This window comes from Epinephelus moara, chromosome 5 (assembly GCF_006386435.1).
Source record: "Epinephelus moara isolate mb chromosome 5, YSFRI_EMoa_1.0, whole genome shotgun sequence".
In the NCBI taxonomy this organism is placed as follows: domain Eukaryota; kingdom Metazoa; phylum Chordata; class Actinopteri; order Perciformes; family Serranidae; genus Epinephelus; species Epinephelus moara.
Window position 1 is genome coordinate 16,874,026 of NC_065510.1, and position 14,948 is coordinate 16,888,973.

A 14,948-nucleotide genomic window follows, 5' to 3' on the forward strand; every position below is an offset into this window, starting at 1 on the left:
AATCAAATAAAACCAGTTCAGACTGGTATATTTTTCTTGACCTTTATGATTAGAAGTCTGTGAAAAAGAGATGTAGGGTGTGAAGATTTGATCTAAAATACTGTTATTACCTCTCATTATAATTCATTGCTTTACCATTAGGGTCTCAGCATGTCAAAAAAAAATGTGTGGGAGGGTCACCAGCAAATTCTCACGTCGCCTTGACTTTTATGAATCCCAGCTCTTGCATGGAGAATGTGTGCACAATGTTTATAAATGAGATCCCTCTACAAATATTATGAGAAACCACAGAATGCCTCATCCTCTCTTCATACGCACAAACACATCTGATAAACATCCTCAGACGCTTTTCTTCCAAAGGCTCGAGGTGCGGGGTACTCTTTTGTACCGGTAAGGTGTTATTCCTCCTAGCTCGTCAAAATAGCAAAGCAGTGTAAACACAGAACCATGTGCCCTGAGCGCGGTGTCTGCCCGACGAGGAGCTGCACTCAGAGATCGAAAATGCAGTCTGAGTTGTTTCAGAGTAAAATACGCTTGTTGTGTTGAAGGAATGTGTCACCCGGTGTAACAGTATGGCTCTTTCATGTGTTTTTAATGGCTTCTGGGTGACAGTTCGGTGGTACAGAGGCATACGCTGAGGCATATCAGGCTCTGGCTACACAGAAAATATTTTGTCGGATAATTTAATTGCTTGTGTAAGTCTCTTGAGGGGAATGTTTCATTATAATGATAAATATGAAATAATGCAGCTGTTTCCTTTAATGCTTTAAGGCTTTGCTTTACCACACGCTGCATAGAAAGCAACCAGGGTCACATTGGAGAAAGACTCTATTCAAGTGGGATTCAGTTGTTAGTTTAATGTCTATAGTACTTGATAAAATAACACTGACATTAGTGGTTAATCACTGTGATCTGGCACTCAAGAATGTGAGAGTACTTGTGTTTGTGTGGCTGGGTGTACATGCGTATGCTTCCATGCTACATCAGTATGTTATGTTACTTGGTATTTCCAGCCAACACAGACAATGTACCGACCTCATTCTTTACTCCACTGCAAAAAAATACTAAACACTTACACCACATATGAAAGCAAAATCATTCATAAACCTTCCAGCGAAAGGGAAATAAATGCTCAAGTAAGTGGAAACTAAAGGAAAATGTAAGGTTGTGCTACGCTGCTGCTAATTGTTGCCTGTGGGCTGCATTCAGTCCAGGTAGCATCTAATGTAATTGTCTCTCAGATCAATTTGTCATGTCTGCACACGGTAACAGGACGCCACAAAAACTGTGCCGTAACACAGTAGATGTCAAGCTTTTAGAGCCTGTGAATAATTTATCGCAAATGTTATTTTAAGTCCGTTACAAATGTAGAACACAACTATCTTTTCTCTTTATCTCAGCGCGGCGCGCAAATATCTGGCACACCTAGAACTCAGCACAAAAGAGGGATGTCCTTTGTGTTCACAGAGGGAATCCCCTCAACACCTCTTTATAATGACTTGAGGGGGTTGTTAAAGTTGTACTTTATTAATCCCCATGGGGTGCTCAGCTCCAGTCCTGAGGCCAGTGCCTTGGTCAAGGGCAATGAAAAGGATAATTCCTGTTACCTAATGTGCATGTGTCCATTGGTGTGTGATGAAACTAGGCTACCTTTACGAAGCCTTATGTGAATAAATGGAGGACATCCTGACTCCACTGAGCCACTGTGCAGAAGAAGTTTCCGGGTATGTTTTGTTCTTTAAGCTTTTCATTTACAGGTCACAGTATTAATGAAAAACAAAGAAATATGTAGTGCACATACACTACGCAGATTGTTTTGCTGCCAAGTTGGAATTGAGCTTTGGAATTTACATCCCAGTCTGATGCCCTGAGGATATTTCAGTGCCTAGTGTGTCATAGCAGTTGGCAGCTGGTGTTTGTTTACATATGGAGCAAATGACACCAGGGCTGTTTTTGGATACAGTTCGCAATAAATTTCTGTCTGCAAATATGCATAGTATACAACCTGGGACAGGCTGACAAAAGGATGGAGAAACATTACTTTTAAAATTGCAAGGAACAAGGGAGGATGATAAAGTTAACATGCAGTAGTTTGAAGACGGATGTCAACTGAAGCATACGAAAATGAATGCATCAAAATTCGTACATACCTTATGTCATCATTAGCCAATGATTTGTGTATGACCCATGTATGTTGGAAGGATGCGGTCACATGAGCAGTGTGCTGATGGGAGTAAAGAAGGAAATTGTCTCGAAAGGAGATGAGTTGGGGTGGTGGATGGGTCAAAAAACACAGGACTTTTCCCAGGAGACTGTTTGGAAGCGTTCTTTATTAACAATAAGAAGAAGGAGAGGAAGAAGAAAATGTATTTGATTTATTTTTTGTATTTTATTTGTAATTAAGGATGGGACAAAGGCCATCTTGAAAAGACTGGTCTTCAGTTGTTTTTTTTAAGGTTTCTAAGGAGACCGTAAACCTAGTGGAAGAGAGCTCCATAGTGTTGGAGCCACTACTACAAGGGCACAATCACCCTTTGTTTTCAGTCTGGAGCTGGGGACAGCCTGTATACAGATGTAGGAGATCACTGATGTATTCAGGTGTCTGACCATGCAGGGCTCTTTTCACGTTAGAACAAGTATGTTGAAGTGAATCCTGAACCTGATGGGAATCCAGTGTAAAGAAACGAAAATGGGAATGATGTGGGTTGACCTGTTGGACCTGGTTAACAGCCTAGCAGCAGCCTTCTGGATTATTTGAAGATGGTTCAGAGACGATTTGTTCAGACAATCTATCATACAAACCAATGTAGGATGATGCATTGTCCGAAGTGTCTGAAAGTAGACACTAGACACTGCTCTTCTTGTGTTTCAAATACATGGGCCAGACATGGCCGTCAAGGAGGCTGGGGGCGTCTGGCACGGTGTTGTTCTTAGAGCACGTCCTCTTTTTGCATTCTTGGTATGGGATGGAGATAAAGTAACGATGGTTGAGCACGTTCAATCAAAGGTCCGTAGGTGTAAAGCAGAAAGCCCTCCACAGTAAGGATGTGAGTCTTCTCCTCCTTATGATCAGACTCTGGGACGATCTCAGTATCCAGGGTGTTATCGACGCCATGAACTTCACCAGGTTGTTCAACCATGCATAGATCGTACTCATCATGGCGTCCATGTCCAGAGCAGTGATGACATCGTGATGCTTACAGCCATCTAGAAAGCTACTGGACACAGTAGAAAATACATTGTTTGTTTCTTTATTTATTTGCACAAAAAAAGGAGCAAATTATAGATTCAGTACAAATCACTATATATAGAGAGTGGGTTAGAGAATGTGCAGGTGAGGTCGGAAACCCGAGGCAGGCTTATAAATTGACCCCACCCTGACCTTGTTTAGTCAAGGAAAATGAATAATGTACACCTTATGGGGTAAAGGGTAACTAAATAATAAATAAAATAAGATTAAATAAGAGAGGCAGTCGTCTTACAAGTAATGGAAGTGCTTATCTGCTTTGTCTTGGCAGGTAAGCCAAGTTTCGAGAGGCTCTGACTGTTTCTGTTGATATTTGTGTTGTATTTTATTACAGCCAATCAACCTAAATAGTTGTTGGCATTATTTATTCCTTCATCCCCCCTGGCAATCCCCCAATTATATCCTTACATGCTGCACAGTCAACATTAATAATAATGTCAAGAATAGCAATGATCTTAATTTACAGAGCACTTCATTAGATAGCAAAATGAAACAGATAAGTCAAAAAATTACCAGGTAAATGATAGGAAATAATTGCACATATATGAAACACAAAGTTCTCATCATAAATGTTAACAAGAATCTTCACTATGAATTTAAATCCACAAGATTAATTCAGCGGTAATGATTTGAAAACTGTGCACTGCAAATAAAAAAGTGTTTATACCCTGCTCTGCCTCCTGGGGGTCGTGAGAGAAAGTGCCACCTGTTAGTGTCCCACACTGTCTCCAATTTACTGTAACCATCACATTAAACCAGCCGCACCCAAAATAAGTCTCAGTATAAATGAGCCCATACAAGCATCATGTGATTCATATCATGACATACTGTTTATGGGCACAGACGCAATGTACAGATTACTAGATCCTAGTAAGTATGGCAGATCTGTACGATGTGATAGTACACGATGACGCATCCCCGAGCTCTGCACAGTAGAAGTAAAAAAAAAAAAAACTACAATTGTTATCACATCATAAGGCCACTGGATTCAGAACTGCACCCTTGATTAAAATGCAGAGTACTGTCCCTGGCAGCAGACAATGGCAGCTAAATCCTCTGACAAGAGAAAAATTCTCAGCCTCACTTCCTCTCTGCCGTCTTTGTGCTCGTGTGTGTCTCTGTGTGTATTTTCCTCAGTGTATAACTGCTTAGAAATGTTTTTGCATGATTTACTCTCTCCACCCCAGTAATTTCAAACCTAGAAATCTAGAGCCCACTCAAAATCACCCTTTGTTTACAAAGTCATGAACTTGTTGACAAACTGCAGAGCCCCCAACACTGTGGGTGGTGCCTCGTTGGAAATCATATGTAGCTGAGGAGCCTTCAATTCAGGGCTGGGGTTTTATTCTGCAGCTACTGTATGATGTCATACCAACCTTGATGAAATACCAAAACCATAACTGAACATTATCTGTATTTTTTTCTCCAAAACTGCACTATATCAATGTTCAGTCTGGCTATATGGACACATGAGTTATGTGCATTCTTCAGAGGTTGCTTTATACTTTCAGTCTTTTTAACCTGAGTGACAAAGCAGTCGCTACATCATCTATCGGCATCAGTCTATTTAAGTTGCTCAGAACAGGCACTAGGAATCGACATTATTCATCATGTCATTCTTCTATCAGCTACTGTCTGGTGCAGCTGCCCACCTGCACCAGAGCCTTGTCGACCAGATGGGCCATGCATAATTAAGACAATAACCCTCAGCAGAGACCTGACCCTGTCACAGCATTGAAAATAAGGCTGGCCAGCCCAGGGGCACACTTCACCCTCCTTGTGATGCCTACAAGTTCCTGCTATGCTGCTCACGCACCAACCTAACTGTTATTGCCAGAGCAATAGTGGTATTACAATGGCCAAGGTTTGCCAAACATGTCGCTTCATTTTCGTTAAAAGTCTATAAAACATTTGTGCACATGTCCTTCTGGCTTCAATTGTATTTGCCGTTATTTGTGTATTTACTTTTCTAAATGGAAAATCTCACATTTACTTAAAATAAAATTATATATTTATGTTCTTTTGAGTTTCATTATTTCTCAGAGCCTCCTTCTTTGCTTTGAAAACACTGACACTATTTTCAAAGGCTTTCAAGGACCATATACTTACGCAGTGATGTGAACACCTTTACAATGTAATGCAATCCTAACAACACCTCAAACTGCCACTGCTAACCTCATTACAAACATTGATTAATATACAAAGGCCTTCACACAGGTATTTCAGACAGCAGTGTGAATTCCAACAAGACCCCCAACCCATATGATCACATAGGTTGTATATACCTGCCCTCTTAATTAACCCAGTCTCTTAGCTGTTATGTTTGTATATTTCTGAACTGCTTTCTTAATTACATTGTTATGGCAATGTAATCATGGTCTGGATTATGTCCAGAGACAACATCTCTTTCCGGAAATGAAACGCTACATTCGTGCACCACGTAGGCTTCAGAAGGAGGTCATCGGGAGGGTGGTGGGCACATAAAGTGAAGGAACTTGACACCAGAGCCTTGGGCTTATGTATAGACTCCTGTCTTAGGTTTAGACAACAAAAGCACTTTGGTTAAGGTCAGGAAAGGTTGTTATTTCTTTTTTATATTTATCAACTTTAAATGTTAGTTTAAAAAGTGGAGTAAAAGTAACAATGTAGTCACTACTGTTTTGCAAGATTGCTTACTTAAATAACTGAAATATGTTGTCAGTGACCATTTTACTGATACATTCAGTATCAACATTTTCTTAACTTGCCAGGTTTGTTAATTAGCAACATTTCCTCATTATGTTAAAAGAATATGTAATGTGGTCAACATTACATTTCCTTCAAATATATTTTGTTTATAAACATAAATTCCAGGAGACAGGGCTGTCTGGACACAACCAGCAGGAGCATTTCCTCAATCAGCGACACTATCCGTAGGAGGACAAAATGGCTTGTATATGACCATTTGCTGTCATGTTGTTAACATTGTGAAACCGTCACAGTTGCGCCAAAACTGTATAGGTAGGATAAGGCAACAAAATGTCTTGGTTCGGATTAGAAAAAAGATCATGGTTTGGCAACAATTATTTTTTTGTTTTCACTCAAACATCCCTCGACGTCGCCTACGCACGTGGCCTAAGCTATTATGAGCATTTATACTTATGCATGGTGTGTCCGTGTCACTCTGCAGTTACACCTCCAAAACACTTATTGGCGTTGGGGTTTCTGTTAGCTGCTGTAAAGTTTAGTTGATTTTAAAACACACATTAAACACACATTGAACATGGCTAAATAGCAACAATTTCAAAGACAAGTACTCAAATCAGCTTCACTATAACTCGCAGCATTCACAGACAAAACATTTGCCTTTTGCTGGACACATTTTCCCCACAAATACAACATGCTAACGTTTTTAGCATAAGCCTATGGCATTTTACATTGTATAAATTAGCCTAGTGGCTAGCAGACTTTTTTTCTGTACTCATATGACGCCAGGGACAACAGCAACATTTAGCAAATGTAAAAAATCTAGTTTCATTACAAAACACAAGGTTCACTGACAAAACAATTGTCTCATACGAAACATATTTTCCAAACAAATAACATGCTAACGTTATTAGCACAAGCTTATGGCATTTTACATTGTATAAATTAGCCTAGCGATAAGCAGACTTTTCCTCTGCTCATATGAAGCCAGGATAAATCACACACAAGTTTTAAAATGCTATTTTTATGGAGGCTTTATTGTCTTCATAATTTATTGTTTCATATTTGTGAAATTAAAGTAAATAAAAGCTTTGTTTCCACTGAGGGAAATGGTTTCAGCTTACAAAAATAGCAGGAGGTCTGCGTTGACGTGACATGAAGTTACATTTCTGCGCCATAGGTACAGCGTCGATTGGATGAAGAAATATAAATCCCACTTTATGCTTCACTGCCTGATTTCCTCCTGTGCTCCCAAAATGTTCGCCACGGCCATTAGGGGGCACCATCTAAGAAAAACAAAAAGATGAGTCGTAATTTCTACTTCTAAAAATGACATATCTGGTCATATTTTGGGGGACGACAATCTCTTGAATTCATAGCACATAAAGGTTGATTTTTTTATATAGGTCTTGAAATATATTATTTAGCAACTGAACAGCAATTCAACTCTTCATTAAATAAATATATCCCAGATACAGAGATGCTCACGTTCTCTATGATTATGGAGCCAAACTAATGACAAATGTCTCCGGTGAATTTCAATAACCATAGCAGATCTTTTGCTGTTTCCTCGTTGTCATGTAGCCTATGAACATTTTGCAGCACCAGGCATCCCTTCTAATAGGCCAAGAGTTGCCAAACACATAAATTAGGGTCTGTGGTATGTAAATAAGGAACTGGTGCAGCATGTCCTTGTTTCCACAGCTGAATCAATTTATCAGTCTGTGATCAAATCAGTGCTCATTTAGATGCTGTGCGACAGTTTAATAAATCAGACGTAGAGAGGTTCATATGTCTCTCCTAGTGCTTGAATCTGTGCTGTTTCCAAGACGGTTTGATGAATGACAGCCAATATTTTCAAGGGTGATGTCTACATGTCATTTCCTGAAAATACTGCTTGGACTCAAACAGCAGTGACCATTGTAGGAATACATTTTATAAGTCAGCTTAAGGAAGAGAATAGATGTCCTTTGAAAAGACATCAATCCCCAAACACCCACCATGACAGTAAGTCCTATCCCCTAATCCATCCTCACGCAGTGCACTTACATCATGTCCAGATATTCTGTGGCTTTACTGTTCCTTATTCCTCGTAACTAATAGCAGCAACAACTCTGTTAGTGGCTTGTGCCGCTGCGTGGCTGGACTGATAAAGCCCACATGAAAGGATAGTGGGAGACATAATCATTTCACCAGTTCAGCCAGCTCCAGCAGTCTTTGAAGTCGTTGCACCCTGGATCATTACAGCAAGGGAACACACTGTTGTCTAGCTCCGTACAGTATATCTGTGTTGTTTGTGAGCACAGCGTCTGTCTCTACGGTGGGCTCAGGCAGTAGGTATGCTAGCGTTATCATGCTATCATTAACATGTTTTTATTTGATCCAGTGCTGGCTACATTTTGCTGTCAGACTTAAGGCCATTTTTCTTCCTTTCCCTAAACCACCCTAATCCCTGATTAGTGCTACCTACACACAGCAACCCACCCAGAAGAGCGGCTTGAGTCATCATTATCCCGGTTTACAAAAACACGCATATCATTCTTTATAGCCCTCACTGTCCCTGGCAACCACCACCTTCACATTGATAGCAATGGGCTGGCAGCTCCAGTGAATGGTCACATTATTGATATAATTTGAATCTATTCATTTGTCTGTGCGTGCAGTGAACTATGTGGCACCTCTGTGTGTGATGGAATTTGACCAAACTGCGTCACCGTCTGAAGAACTTGTTTTCTCGTCAGTCATTTCAGGTTTCTAGAGCCACCTTGTAATACACAGTGAAGTTAAGAGATCACATAGAGAGGGGTGGTTTTGAGACAATCAGGCAAGCGGGGATGGAGTCTGAGGCAATTGTAAAGGTGGATAATGTCTAGACACGACAAGTCGGTCTGCTCCTTCTTTGTCTGCCTCTGCACATTTTCACCGTTCATACTTTTACATAGAGCCTTTTTACACCTTGTATTAACATGCATCTTGAATGATCGGCTCAAAGTCTGTCTGTTCTCACCTCCAGTGACCACTTGTGATGAGATCTCTCTAGTGGGAGGTTTGTCATGCTTTATGCACACTTACAGTCATTAATATTCAAAACAGGGAACATTTTATTTCATTGTAGTGCACATTGATCACCTAACCCACTTCTTGCCACTCTCACTCTCTTTCTTCCTCATTTATCATGAGATAAACACACCCCCGCGGTCCCTTCAGGAGACAGTTGGTGAGACTCAACCGACACGCACACACAGTGACAGGGCTAACTGTTAGCATTGAAAGGCTAATGTTATTATTCTAAATAGCTCATGGTGAATTTTTTAAAAATAATCTAGAACATGAGTGGAACATTCATTCATTCATTTTTGGTAACTGCTTATCCTGTTAGGGGTAGCGGGTGTGCTGGAACCTATCTCAGCTGACAATGGGCGAAGGGCGGGGTACACCCTGAACAGTCCGTCAGATACAGGGCTGACACATAGAGACAGACAACCACTCACGCTCACATTCACACCTACGGACTATTAAGAGTCACCAATTAACCTGCATGTCTTCGGACTGTGGGAGGAAGCCGGACAACAATGCTAACCACTGCACCACTGTGCTGCCCCGGCTGGAACATATCTATAATAAATTGCACTTTATGTACATTGCACAGTCTAGTTTAAACACAATGTTGCTTTCATCTTGAACAACTATTGGCAAGCCCTGCTGTTGCACTTCTGAACTTGAACACAACATATTGCTACTTCACCCACAATGATTGATTACTTGTCAATAAAAACATTTCCTTCAGTAAACATGGTGGAGGACTTAAAGAAGGAAAGATTTGTTATATGTGGGCGAGGCAGTAAGCTACTTTAATGCCAAATGTTAAACTGTTGTGTAGTAACCGTGATAGATAGAAATTGGATTTTCTATGGCAAATGGGCATTGCTGGTCTAGGAACACTGACCTTCTCGCTGTGTAACTGTTTGTAATCTATGAATTTGCTATTTTTTGGCCCATCACTCCGTATATTTTTCAATAAATGGCCCACAGCCAAAAGTTTGTCCACCCCTGGTTTAACTGCTGCTGCTGTATTAGCTCATGCTAACCGGGTACACGTTGAACTAACTGTTTACCAGCCGGGAGGAGAGTGGCTCTGGAGACCTTCCTTCAATGCTGCAAGTTTGCTTACCGGAGGGGGGGGGGGGTCGAGAGGGATGTCAGCTGAGTAGGCGGTCTGTCAATGTGGCCCAGGTCACATTAGTGTACATACAACTAAAAAAATATGGCGCAGACCCCCTCTAAATGTGGTCTGAGTGATGAGATCTCAAGACACATTGAGAACACATTGGGTGCATTCACACCTGTACTCAGAGCTGTCCACTTGTGATCAGATCACCCCAGCTGCATGTTAATACCAGGTGTAAACAGGGCTTTAGATTAATACATGGAATTTGTGTCTTTGTCCTCATAGTGTCATTTGCATAAAATTTATATTTTGATCAGAGTGCATATAGAAGTGATCATGGAATTGCCCCAAATTTGAGTCTTTTTTTACACCGCTGTATGTCACATGAATGCTTGCGGAAGTATTTTATTAGGTGATATATCTTTCTTGTAACTCTTACAGGTATGCTGTCATAGAGCATAAAATTTGACATACATCTGTATCGACTTGACAGGCACAGTGTTATAAGCAGATATGGGTTAGACACTGTGAGGATATACATAGTTGAGGGAATCTGGAGCAGACATCCTTTTAATAGCAACGTACGTGAGTATTCGACCCTTGCAGTCAACACTAATATCTATTGTGTGTCAATTTTCTCCTTCACGGAAATCCCATAATTCGTAACACGTCATTGTTTGGTCTGATCCTCTACAAAGCGTCAGAGGATGATGCAATGCAGGAAAGAGAAAATGATGATGAAATGGGATTATGTCTCCTGGTATTAAGAACAGGTCCTTGAATTGGATTGACCTAGTCCCTGTTTCAGGTGTTCTAGCCGATCTCTTGCATTTGACTTGCGTTGACGCTTCGCTCGTTTTCAAAAAACAAGCACACATACCCACAGAAAGCCACGTCATGTTTGCATGTGTAGGCAAGTGTGTTTGTGTGTGTGTGTGATAAATTGACTTTTTTTAAAGCTCTGCGGTGAAACAAAAGTACATCAATGATACTCAAACCTTCTTCTCACCCCATTGACTCGCTTTTTTTCTCTTCACCACCGTTCTGCTCTCACAGATATCACACCACTCTCTTATTTTCTCACCCTCTCTAACCTATTCTCAGCCTCTCCCTCCCTTGATTCTCTCCTCTCCTGCTGCCCTTCCTTCAGTCCCTCCCTCGCAAACTACTTGCTATTCAGTTCAGGGAGGCTGCAGGCAGCATTGCTCTAGCTCCCCATACTGCTGCTGCAGGACTAGACTTTTTTATCCCCTGCTTTCTCTCTTTCTGTCTGATAACCAGACATTTCCCCTCACTCCTTTTCTTATTCTCCTGAAACTATGCACCTAAAACCTTGGCTTACAGCCCAACACGCTTTATATTTAACCCTTCCCTTTCTCTTCATGCTGCTATTCTTAAACCCCTGCATCGCTGCGTGACGTCCCGTTGCGTGTAACTATGTTCGATGGTATTTTTCAGGAACGCATAAACTGACTGAGGATCAGTAAACCAAACCAAATTTTTTTCCCCTTTGAGATATTTTACATCGTACATTCAAGGCTGGCATTTTCAAACCATTCTTACTCTTATGATGACTTTTGTCTCAGCCTTAAATGTGTAGCAGGAAAGTGTCTTTTCAAGTAGGCCAACCTTATTTTTTAGACAAGTTCAGTATCTTCACACACACTGGGTACATCTTCCAGGGATGCCTTGAGTATGTTGTGGAGCCCTCAAACATCCTTGTTATATTCCAGTGCTACCTCTAAGTTTCTGTCTGTGTTCGCTCAGTTGCTGGCATGCTTTTATTTTTCAGGCTGTTTTGGGATAGCTTCCTCCTACTGTGAAAACAGAAATATGGAGCTTGATAGTTTACAGCCTCCTGATGCCATTGTACTGACTCTGACTTAGGGAGATGGATAATAAAGTCTTTACGGTGTCTGTAACCTCCCTCTATGTGAAAAAGGCTGTTGAAGGTCTGAATTTTCTTGAACTAGCTTCTGTCTGAGAATTCAAACGGCAGGTTATTCAATTACAGACACATTCAACATTACTACGAGTAATCTCTGCAACATTTGGATCCCTATTTGAACTATCTATAGCGCATCATCTAAAGCAGTAAATCCCAGCTGGTCCAGCTACAGGGTCCAGATTTTTCCTTAGTCAATACTTCAAGGTCCACACAGTTGAATATATTTACCACCATACTTGTGATTTGCCATGTTATTGAGCTAGTTTGCTGTCTCTGTTAGTAGCTATCCATTCATAACTTACTCTACAGGAGGAAACAGCACTTTAAAATGAAGCCTCTGTGCCAGACAATCACTGTACTTCAAAATAAAGTGTGCTTTTTACAAACTTGCCATGTTATAAGTCACTTGCTGGGATCCATTTTTGGACTAGAACCCACCAGTTGGGAATCACTGGTCTAAAGTGCATGGTGTAAGTGCATTTAGGGTGTACTCAACTCCGGTTTTCACAGCTGAACGACACATAATCTGGATACAAAGTAAGGTGCAAGAGGCAGAGGGGTTGTATTTAGTCCCTTAATTAATCATAGGTGTGTTTTGGGCGTGTGAGTGTCATCTCACAATTGCCTTGAAGAGCCAGGTCCTCCTGCTCCTGATTGATATTTTTCTCACTAATGATATATTATTCCACCCACCCGCAACCCATCCGTATGTCCCTGTGTGTGACTGGACGCATGCTGTGAACCCCTCCTTTGTAGGCGTATCTGACTATTAGAATAATGCGCCCTTTAAATAGCAAAGAAATACTGTGCCATTCTGACTGTAGACCAGAGTTTGGTTGGCACAATTGGCTGAATTGCTTCCTGCTGTCTTAAAATAGCAATCGGCCAACCATACACCTGACCACACCTCCTTTTGAGACTTTCACACCAATGGCCGAACAGATAGGCACGAGTGCATACTTACACAACATGAGCATTGGCCATGAAAATGACAACGGCATCAGCCTAAAACCAGCAATGATAGTTTAGCTGTACTGTGCACTAGGGGTGTAAATCACCAGTTTCATCACAAAATGACATTTTATTGAGTTTTTTTGAAAATGATACAATATTTGCTGATATCACAAAGTCTGCAACAATAAAGTTTGATCCGATGCAATTCAGGGGGCTGCACAGATCTGCATGAAATATTATTATATGCCTTCAACTTCAAGACTATCTGGCTTAAAGTCCTGAAGGCAAACTTCTCCCAACAGCCATAAAATATGGATTAATAACAATATAATTTAACAAAAGTATCAAACTCAGCTCAGTAATAACTGTCAAGGTTCAAAGACAACAAAATTGTTGTTTTGCAAGTGACCCATTATTAGCTTAAGCATGTTTACATTGCGTAAACTAGCCTAGCGGCTCGCAGACCTTGTTTCATCTACTCATAGCTTAACAGATGTATGTTATTATTTTTCGTACTTACCATTGGTTAAAGTCACTGCATCTCTTGACAGAACAGCTCGGTTGAATTCCAGCCTGCATGCACGAATGTTGCCACAGTAAAAGGTTAGCGGAGTGGGATGCGTCCAGGCAGGTAACATTACATTGTGTTCTATCTCATAACAGTATTGCTTTCATATACCTTGTGGTTTGTCTGTTGCTCCCTTTTTTCTCTGAAATCTAAAATATTTCCTGCTGATTTATTCCCAAGAAAATTCATCTTCGTCTTTCTCTTGTCTGCTTGCCATCTGCCTGTCACTGTTTGACCGTGATACAGACTTTCAAAATAAAAGCATATCCTAAAGGTAACGATATGGATCAATGTTTTTTCTTTGCTTCGAACACATTGACTTGTTGATCATTTAATCAATATATCGATCCAGATCGATGGATCGTTGCACCCCTACTGTGCACCAGGTGTAAGATAGGATCCTTAATGTGCTGTCCCCAAAATATAACTTCCTATGGTATTCCAGTTAAAAATATAAAATCATATACTTCTTGAAAGCGATCTGATTATGGCAATCAAACAAAGGGCACAGTAAGAAGAAAGACACGCAGCTAGATGTCCTTTGCTCTGCGTCTGTCTTTGTTTCTGTTTGTTTTTTGTCAGTTCCTGCCACTGCCTCTGTCACTGCTGCAGCTTCTGTTTCGTGCCTCCTCTCTCTGCCCTTGCTGTTTCCCTTTATTTATGTCCAGTTAGATTTTTATTTGTGCACTTATCACTGTTATATAAACACCTATCTTACCCAGTTTGCATGAAGCCATCAGTAAATATCTAAATAAAGGTCCACTGGGTAATTTAGATTTGCTCCAGCCTTCAGCCAAAGTCTGATGTTAACGTTATGTTAACATATGCAGGATTGATGGGCATCCCCGTGTCCTTGTGGTCTGAGCTGCGGACCATTGCAGTGTCCCCAGTTGGATTCTGGTTTGGGACTTTTGCTGCATGTCATCCTCATTGCTCTCTTCATGTCTCCTGTCATTCCCTGCTGTCATCTCATATGAATGCAAATATGTCCCCAAAAAAGGCAGGTTTGGAAACTATCCTGTCTTATCAGCTCTAGTGCATTCAGTCTTTAGTCACTGTATGTACACGAGTTTATCCTTTAGTCCTAATTTTTATGACTGAGGATTGTTGTTATTGTGTTACATCAGTCAACCAATTAACCATGTATCCATGCACACAGTGTGTTAATCCTTCATTCTGTGTTTACCCCATCCTAAACAAACTGCTCATTTCGTACTTACGATGTGCTTGATGATAAGCCAGATGCTTCCTCTCATCCACAGCCTGCTTGACCACAGATGCTAATAGCCAGTGACAGGCCCTCAGTCTAAACATGAGCCAGTGTAATGAGAGGAGTAAGCAAACGGCATCAGCCATTAAACATAAGAGAGCTTGTGCC

General features: G+C 40.8%; 1 protein-coding gene across 2 annotated transcripts in view; it reads left to right on the forward strand.

Moving 5' to 3' along the window:
* Positions 1–14,948, forward strand: part of ctnna2 (catenin (cadherin-associated protein), alpha 2) — a 512,716-nt gene that overhangs the window by 333,906 nt on the left and 163,862 nt on the right. The window lies entirely within an intron of this gene.